Genomic DNA, 10,000 nt, shown 5'->3' with positions numbered 1-10,000 from the left:
CCGGGTGACGGGAGTTTGCCCTTCGCATCGTGGAGATCATGACCAGCTCGGTCTTGGCCGGCGCAAGCTCAAGGTGATGAGCCTCCATCCACGAGCTGATCAAAGAAATGGCCTCTTCCGCCAAGGTAGCTGCCTCCTGTGGTGTTGTCCCGGCAGCTAGGACCACCAGGTCATCCACAAACCCGACTGTTTCCACGCCGTCCGGCAGTGTCAGCCGCAGTACGCCGTCGTACATGGTATTCCAGAGGGTCGGACCGAGGATCGACCCCTGTGGAACACCCGCCGATAATTTCCGTCGCACTGGCCCCTCGCTTGTTTCGAAGATCATTTCCCTCTCAGAGAAATAGCTGCGCAAAATTCTCTGGAGCGCTGCTGGGACGCGCTTCTCTTGGAGGGCCATCGCGATCGCCTTCCAACTGGCCGTGTTGAAGGCGTTCCTGACGTCTAACGCTGCCACCATCAGACATCGAGGATCCCGGCCGTTGGTGCGATGGAACGTCCTGGCGTACTGTCCCTTCTCAATGACCCTCTCTATAGCTTGGACCGTAGAGCGTCCACGGCGGAAGCCGTATTGGTCCTGTGATAGACGAGGTGCGCTCTCATCCTCGAGATGTTCATTGAGGCGGTTCAAAACCAGTCTCTCGAACCCCTTAGGTGCCGCTCCCAGCATCAGCAGTGGACGACTTGACGACGGTTCGCCCGGTGGTTTGCCTGGTTTCGGGATGAGCGCCAGGCGTGCCACTTTCCACGATGCCGGAATCTCGCCGCTCTGCAGGACCTCATTGTAGGCCCGCACGAACGCTTCCGGGTGCTCCCTCATCGCGGTCTTCACTGCCGCGTTGGGAATTCCATCGAGGCCCGGCGCCTTTGAGGTGGCCATCCCCTCAGCGATGCAAAGGATCTCTTCACGGGTGACTGGTCGGATGGGCTCTTCGTCCTCGTCGCTTTCCGTCGCAATCGGCGGCCACTCGAACGATGGGTGGGCCGGGAAGAGGGCGTCGATGATCGGCTCCAGCACAGAACGGTCCAATTCTGGCGGCGCTCGACTGCGCAGCTTGGCCATAACCACTCGATACCCCAACCCAAACACATCGTCCTCGACTCCGTCGATGAGCTCCTGCATGCAGCGCTCTTTGCTGCGCTGGATCTCTCGTTCCAAAGCCCTACGGTCGTCCAGCAAGCGGGCTGAAGCGGCGATACGGTCGTCGGTCTGCGTTGCTGTGCGTAGCCTGGCCTCAGCAGCTTCGCACGCATCTCGCGCCCTCGCGATTTCCGGGTTCCACCAGTATAGCGTCGGAGCCTGCCGGAAATTCGTCTTGTGGATCCTCTCCATCGTTGCGTCGCACGCTTCTGTGAGCCCCCTGATCAGGCCCTCAGGTGTGCTTACATCGTCGAAACGACCGATCCCAAGCGCCAGCTTAAAACAAGCCTGATTGAATTGGCTTGTTTTGTAGCGTGTTCCCGCGTGCCGCGTCATGCCTGCTGTACCGCCGTGCCCGTTGCAGTGTGGCCGATGCTGATGTGCACGTCGGCCGCTGGTCGAAGGCAGTTTAGCGCTGAACAGCACGTAGCTGTGGTCGCTACCGGAGTATCTGCTACTCACACTCCAACTGCCTGGCTCCGCTACGCAGGGACTCGAGAAGCTCACATCGATGACGCTTTCCCGTGCAACACCGTTGCCCTTGAAAGTGGGTGTGTTCCCTCGGTTGAGCGTTCGAAGTCCGAGGTGCTCAACAACACTCAGCAAGTCCTCACCCTTCGCCGTGGTTCTTGAACTGCCCCACTCCTGGTTCCAGGCGTTAAAGTCCCCAGCCAGAACCATGGGATCCTGTCCCGTGAGCGTGAGCTCAACCGCTTCCAGGTAGTCGCCGAGATCCGCTTGTCCGATGTTGGGGGACACATAGCAGCTGGCAAACGTTATCCCGGCTATGGTGGCAACTACCAGCCCAGGCACCGATGAACTCCCCAGTCGTTGGATGGGGTAGCCGCCAGTCGCCACTACCGCTACGCTCTGAGCCTCGTCGACCGCCCACCGCACGCTGTCTCTAGGTGGTTTGTACAGCTCACACGCTATCACCACCTGCGCTCCGATCTCCCTAGCCGTCTGCAGCATGATGTCCTGCGCTGCACGGCTGCGCCCAAGGTTGATCTGCAAAACCTTCAGACCTTCCGGGTGCAGGACGGGTGTCCTACTCGGTGAGGGCCCTTGCAGACCGCACAACACACCTCCGCTGTGCAGGCTCGGGCCAGGTGGCCCGGTTGGCCGCAGCGGATGCAGTGCGTCGATCGATCCGTCCCGCTCTTGCACTGGTGCCGCAGGTGTCCGTGCTCCAGGCATTTGAAGCACCGTAGCTGGCCCCGCGTCGGTGGTGTCAGTTTCGTCGCCAAGCATGAGGTGTGCAGCACTCGTACTAGCTGTTGGTGCATCAACTCCGCCGCCTTGAGTGTCATCCGAACGTAAGCCGTCTGCGTACCGTTCCACGCCTTCACTAGGTGCACAGCGGATTCGCTCACCGACTCCGAACTGGTGGTCGTCACCGCCTTCGCCACATCCAATGCCACCGCTAAAGGGTCCACCTCATCAAGGCGGACCTCCACCGTTTCTGTCACCAGGCGGATGGTGGCCGGAGCTGCAGACTGTGCAAAGACCTCCTGCACTCGTTGCAGGATTGCTTCAGCATTGGCGCCGTCCTCCAAGTTCATGACCAGCCGGTCCCGCGTCGTTCGTCGTCCCACTCCAAGCTTGGCCTGGTCTTCGGCCAACGACGGAGCGCTGCGTATCAGCTGATACGCGTCGGTCCAAGACTGACCCTCGCCTGGGGCAACCTCGATGGCGTCCAGCTTCTTCTTCGCCGAATGCTTCGCCGCCGCAGATTGTGGTCGCGGCTTGGCCAGCTGCTGCTGTTGTTGTTGCTGCTGCGACTTCTGCGGTGCTTTACGAGGCCCCACCACCGTCCAAGAACCGCCCTGGGAAGCCTGCGTGCCGGATGTCTCGGCCGCCACGTTAGCATACGTCATCCGCTGCTGCTGCTGTTGTTGTTGCTGCTGTTGCGGTTGCTGCAGGGAGCTCTGCGATGTCGCCTGCTTCGACGGAGGCCGTTGCTGTTGCTGTTTCTGCTGCCTCTGAGGCTGCTGCTGCGCAACAGCTGGCTGCGCCTGCTGCTGCGGTTGCAGAGCTTGGTTACCGCCGCAACCAAGCATCTGTGCCAGCAACTCCTGGTGGCACGCAGTCTCCTTTGCCAGCTCGCCTCTGAGACGCTGCGTCTCTTCATACCACTGGCGGGCCTGGTCCTTATTCCACTGCAGCTCCTGGTGGAATTTCTCTTGCGCCAGCTTAAATTCTTCGCGGGCCAGCTTCCGCTCCTCCCGGGCCATATCTTCGTTGGCCACGGTACGCTGTCGCAGCATCACCAGCTCTTGCTGCAGCTCTTTCACCATGGCCCGAAGCTGCTCGTTGGCGAGGGACATTTCCCCGAGCACCTTTCGCAGTTCGACCATGTCCGGGTTCACCGACTTTGAGGCCAACGCCGAGGCTCTGGTGAGAATGACCTTCGGCTCTACCGCCGAAAGGGATCGCCCCGGCCTTTCCTCTGTCGATTCCGACCGAGGACGCGATGTACGAGTTGTCGCCATTTTAGAGACCCAAGCAGGTCTTAGTGGTCAGGGGGGGTGTTTCCCTGCTTGCAAACGCCTTTCCGAATTTTTGCAGTCGTTCCCAGATTTTTCCCGGCAATTTCCCGCAAAAATCGGGAATTCGAGCAGTTTCGAGCTCGATAAAAACTGTCCGAATCGAGCAGATTCGAGCTGCCGATGACCCCCCACAGCTTCCCAGAATTTTCTGCGTCCTTTTTGGTTTCGAGCAGTTTTCGAGCAGAAACCGTCAATTTGAAAAATTGTCTGTTGGGGACTGCTCGCCTATCAATTTATGTCTGTTGGGTCGTCCCGGGTTGTCACAAAAATGTCAAAAATTATTTTCGCGATTTTCACTATTTTTATGCACGGATCGTATTAAATGCACTAAAACTAGCACAACAGTGCAAACCGCAGCAAAATCGGACCAAAACTCGCGAAGTTATTAACGTTTTTGTATATACAACAGTCACTTCCAGAACACGTGCCGCAGCGGTAGCACCATGCGCGTTTTTGCCGTCACTGTTTTTTCCCAATTCTGCACCGATTTTCTTCCGGTTTTCGGCTATTGGCCGATCGGGGACACAGAATCTATCATTTGCCACCTCATCCGGCCCGATTGGACCGGATTTTTGCGCAAACTCACAACACGCACACACTATTGTTGTTGTTGTTGTTCCAAATGTTTGCACAAATTTGCCACTCCGTATTTTACGCTAAATATCGCCGGCAAACACTGTTTATAAGTAAAAAACACTTCACTGGCGTCTATTTATGCGTTTTAAACGCAAACCGCGTTGATTTTCACCAATTTAGCACGGTTTTATTGCCAAAATTGTTCCCCATACAAAATGTATGGGGCAATGTTTTTCACTTTTTTGGCCCACTAATGCACCGATTTTCGTCCGGTTTTCACTAAAGTCACTCTAAACACCCTCTTATAGACTGATTATGAACAAATTCGAGACTTTCCGAGGTAATTTAACGCCACAATTTTTAACTCACTCAGGAGCAAAATACACCACGTCCGAACAGCTCGACTGCTCGAATGTCACACAGGGATAACTGGCTTGTGGCCGCCAAGCGTTCATAGCGACGTGGCTTTTTGATCCTTCGATGTCGGCTCTTCCTATCATTGTGAAGCAAAATTCACCAAGCGTAGGATTGTTCACCCTTTCAAGGGAACGTGAGCTGGGTTTAGACCGTCGTGAGACAGGTTAGTTTTACCCTACTGGTGTGTGCTGTTTGCCGCTATCTTAACGGAATTCCTGTGCAGTACGAGAGGAACCACAGGTACGGACCACTGGCTCAATACTAGTTCGACCGGACTTTGGTATGACGCTACGTCCGCTGGATTATGCCTGAACGCCTCTAAGGTCGTATCCAATCCGAGCTGATAGCGCTTCTCAAACCCATTAGGTGATCGGAAGCTAGCGGGCTTAACAACCCTCCGAGATCCGTCGGTGCTGCCCCGCGCACACTGACGTCTCATCCCCGCTATAGCACTAGACTGAGCCGCAACGGGCGGGAGCACGCTGCACGTGGAAGTACCTTACCACAGGGAACCCTGGTGGCTGTGTTTCCGTCGACCGTGGATACAACTAGTTTCGACACCTTCGACCGCCCGCAAACGACGGGACTACAGGCTGGGAGCTGCGAGTTGTAGAGATGCGTTCGCATCGATCCTCTCAGGCGACCCATGCTTGCTGGTGCTCGCGTTCACTTTGGGAATGGAGTGTTCGCGAGAGTGATTGTTGTGTTGTGTGTGTACAGTTGGTGCTTGCGTGCACTCCCATAGTGGAGTGTTCGCGAGCTTAAAACGCTAAGTCCCGATTAATACTCTCCTCGCAACATTATGTGCGTGGCTCCACGCCAAGTGGGATTAGCGGTGCGAAACGCGATTGGTAAAGTCGATGGTGATGTGCGTACCAACAGGCGATTTGTTAAGTCAAATGCGAACTGTGGTGCAACAGGCAATGTGTGTTTATTATCAGGTGTTGTTGGAAGTCAATACGATTTGACTTTCAAAAATTTTTCTAAGTCCCGATTTTTTTTCTCGTCGAGTAACTACAATGCACTATTTCTATCGCAGCGGACTTGTTGTTCATGGCCTAAATGATCGCGAACGAACACGTATTCGCAAAAAAATTTTTGTATGAAAAAGTCACCACTCGGGTACCTCCATACAAAAGTACCAAGTTCGGGTCGAGTGGTCGATGGACGTCGAAGGTGAAAATTTTTCATCATCGAAAATTTTTTCCAAAGTTGAAGCAATTGGGCCCTAGAGTATGAAAAGTGAAACCACGGATCGATATGAGAAATAAAAATTTTTGTATGAAAAAGTCACCACTCGGGTACCTCCATACAAAAGTACCAAGTTCGGGTCGAGTGGTCGATGGACGTCGAAGGCGAAAATTTTTCATCATCGAAAATTTTTTCCAAAGTTGAAGCAAATGGGCCCTAGAGTATGAAAAGTGAAACCACGGATCGATTTGAGAAATAAAAATTTTTGGATGAAAAAGTCACCACTCGGGTACCTCCATACAAAAGTACCAAGTTCGGGTCGAGTGGTCGATGGACGTCGAAGGTGAAAATTTTTCATCATCGAAAATTTTTTCCAAAGTTGAAGCAAATGGGCCCTAGAGTATGAAAAGTGAAACCACGGATCGATTTGAGAAATAAAAATTTTTGTATGAAAAAGTCACCACTCGGGTACCTCCATACAAAAGTACCAAGTTCGGGTCGAGTGGTCGATGGACGTCGAAGGTGAAAATTTTTCATCATCGAAAATTTTTTCCAAAGTTGAAGCAATTGGGCCCTAGAGTATGAAAAGTGAAACCACGGATCGATTTGAGAAATAAAAATTTTTGTATGAAAAAGTCACCACTCGGGTACCTCCATACAAAAGTACCAAGTTCGGGTCGAGTGGTCGATGGACGTCGAAGGTGAAAATTTTTCATCATCGAAAAATTTTTCCAAAGTTGAAGCAAATGGGCCCTAGAGTATGAAAAGTGAAACCACGGATCGATTTGAGAAATAAAAATTTTTTGTATGGGAGGGCCCCTGCTAGAACATTTTTCCCAAGTGCGACCATTTTACCCAGTGAGTCAAAAAAAAATTTTTTTCACGGTGACTCAAAACTTCAATATTAGACTCCCCTGAGTATGAAAAGTGAAACGAAAATCATTTTTGAGAAGAAAAAATTTTTGTATGGGAGGGCCCCTGCTAGAACATTTTTACCAAGTGCGACCATTTTACCCGGTGAGTCAAAAAAAATTTTTGTATGGGAGGGCCCCTGCTAGAACATTTTTCCCAAGTGCGTCGATTTTGGGTCGCCGACACAAGCTCGGGTCAAAAAAATTTTTTTTTCTCGGTGACTCAAAACATCAATTTTAGACTCCCCTGAGTATGAAAAGTGAAACGAAAATCATTTTTGAGAAGAAAAAATTTTTGTATGGGAGGGCCCCTGCTAGAACATTTTTCCCAAGTGCGTCGATTTTGGGTCGCCGACACAAGCTCGGGTCAAAAAAATTTTTTTTTCTCGGTGACTCAAAACATCAATTTTAGACTCCCCTGAGTATGAAAAGTGAAACGAAAATCATTTTTGAGAAGAAAAAATTTTTGTATGGGAGGGCCCCTGCTAGAACATTTTTCCCAAGTGCGTCGATTTTGGGTCGCCGACACAAGCTCGGGTCAAAAAAATTTTTTTTTCTCGGTGACTCAAAACATCAATTTTAGACTCCCCTGAGTATGAAAAGTGAAACGAAAATCATTTTTGAGAAGAAAAAATTTTTGTATGGGAGGGCCCCTGCTAGAACATTTTTCCCAAGTGCGTCGATTTTGGGTCGCCGACACAAGCTCGGGTCAAAAAAATTTTTTTTTCACGGTGACTCAAAACATCAATTTTAGACTCCCATGAGTATGAAAAGTGAAACGAAAATCATTTTTGAGAAGAAAAAATTTTTGTATGGGAGGGCCCCTGCTAGAACATTTTTCCCAAGTGCGTCGATTTTGGGTCGCCGACACAAGCTCGGGTCAAAAAAATTTTTTTTTCACGGTGACTCAAAACATCAATTTTAGACTCCCCTGAGTATGAAAAGTGAAACGAAAATCATTTTTGAGAAGAAAAAAATTTTGTATGGGAGGGCCCCTGCTAGAACATTTTTCCCAAGTGCGTCGATTTTGGGTCGCCGACACAAGCTCGGGTCAAAAAAATTTTTTTTTCACGGTGACTCAAAACATCAATTTTAGACTCCCCTGAGTATGAAAAGTGAAACGAAAATCATTTTTGAGAAGAAAAAATTTTTGTATGGGAGGGCCCCTGCTAGAACATATTTCCCAAGTGCGTCGATTTTGGGTCGCCGACACAAGCTCGGGTCAAAAAAATTTTTTTTTCACGGTGACTCAAAACATCAATTTTAGACTCCCCTGAGTATGAAAAGTGAAACGAAAATCATTTTTGAGAAGAAAAAATTTTTGTATGGGAGGGCCCCTGCTAGAACATTTTTCCCAAGTGCGTCGATTTTGGGTCGCCGACACAAGCTCGGGTCAAAAAAATTTTTTTTTCTCGGTGACTCAAAACATCAATTTTAGACTCCCCTGAGTATGAAAAGTGAAACGAAAATCATTTTTGAGAAGAAAAAATTTTTGTATGGGAGGGCCCCTGCTAGAACATTTTTCCCAAGTAAATTCGATTTTACCCGGTGAGTCAAAAAATTTTGATAAAAATATTTTTCCAAAATCGTGTTCATTGCCTATTATAAGGGACCAGGTCAGCTCACACGCATTTTTGGAGACCATATGGAAAGTGCGTCTGGGATTGCGGAAATTAAGTTTAGAGTGTTAAATGATGGTTTCGCAATCCCGAAAGGCTCAAAATCCACCCTAAGGTTCCCCGGGTGAAATGTGGTTTCCAAGGTGTGAGCACTATCGGTGATAGAGTTGGAATGTGATTTCCAGAGCGCAGGGCGACTGGGCTAGAGCGAAAATCATAGACAAAGGTAAGTATTGGACTGAACGACTCGAAGCAAACGAAAATCATAGACAAGGGTAATGGACTGAACGACTCGAAGCAAACGAAAATCACATACAAGAGTAATGGACTGAACGAATCGAAGCAAACGAAAACCGCAAACAAGGGTAATGGACTGAACGAATCGAAGCAAACGAAAACCACAGACAAGAGTAATGGAGTGAACGAATCGAAGCAAACGAAAACCAAAGACAAGAGTAATAAGAGTGAACGAATCGAAGCAAACGAAAACCACAGACAAGAGTAATAGAGTGAACGAATCGAAGCAAACGAAAGTCATGGACAAGAGTACTGAAAATCGGACCAAACCTCTAGAAGCACACGAAAATCATGGACAAGAGTACTCAAAAACACGGACCAAACCTATGGAAGCACACGAAAACCATGAACACAGGGATAACTGAGAACGAACCTACCTATCAGAGCATGTGAAAGCATGGACAAGAGTACTGAAAATCGGACCAAACCTCTAGAAGCACACGAAAATCATGGACAAGAGTACTCAAAAACACGGACCAAACCTATCGAAGCACACGAAAACCATGAACACAGGGATAACTGAGAACGAACCTACCTATCAGAGCATGTGAAAGCATGGACAAGAGTACTGAAAATCGGACCAAACCTCTAGAAGCACACGAAAATCATGGACAAGAGTACTCAAAAACACGGACCAAACCTATCGAAGCACACGAAAACCATGAACACAGGGATAACTGAGAACGAACCTACCTATCAGAGCATGTGAAAGTCATGGACAAGAGTACTGAAAATCGGACCAAACCTCTAGAAGCACACGAGAATCATGGACAAGAGTACTCAAAAACACGGACCACACCTCTCGAAGCACACGAAAACCATGAACACAGGGATAACTGAAAACGAACCGAACCTCTCGTAGCAAACGAAAAACATGGACAAAATTATTCGAAACGAACCGAAGCTCGATGCGAAAAACATGGAAAAGCAAGCCCGTAAGTCGCACTATCAAGCCCATAAGTCGCACTATCAAGCCCATAAGTCGCACTATCAAGCCCGTTAGTCGCACTATCAAGCCCATAGGTCGCACTATCAAGCCCGTTGGTCGCACTATCAAAGCCCGTTAGTCGCACTATCAGGCCCATAAGTCGCACTATCAGGCCCGTAAGTCGCACCAAAAAGCCCGTAAATTGCCCTATCAAGCCCGTTAGTCGCACTATCAGGCCCATAAGTCGCACCAACAAGCCCGTAAATTACCCTATCAAGCCCATAAGTCGCACCAAAAAGCCCGTAAATTGCCCTATCAAGCCCATAAGTCGCACCAAAAAGCCCGTAATTCGCACCAAAAAGCCCGTAAAT

This window comes from Anopheles moucheti (assembly GCF_943734755.1).
Source record: "Anopheles moucheti chromosome X unlocalized genomic scaffold, idAnoMoucSN_F20_07 X_unloc_2, whole genome shotgun sequence".
Lineage (NCBI taxonomy): Eukaryota > Metazoa > Arthropoda > Insecta > Diptera > Culicidae > Anopheles > Anopheles moucheti.
This window is presented reverse-complemented; position numbering follows the sequence as displayed.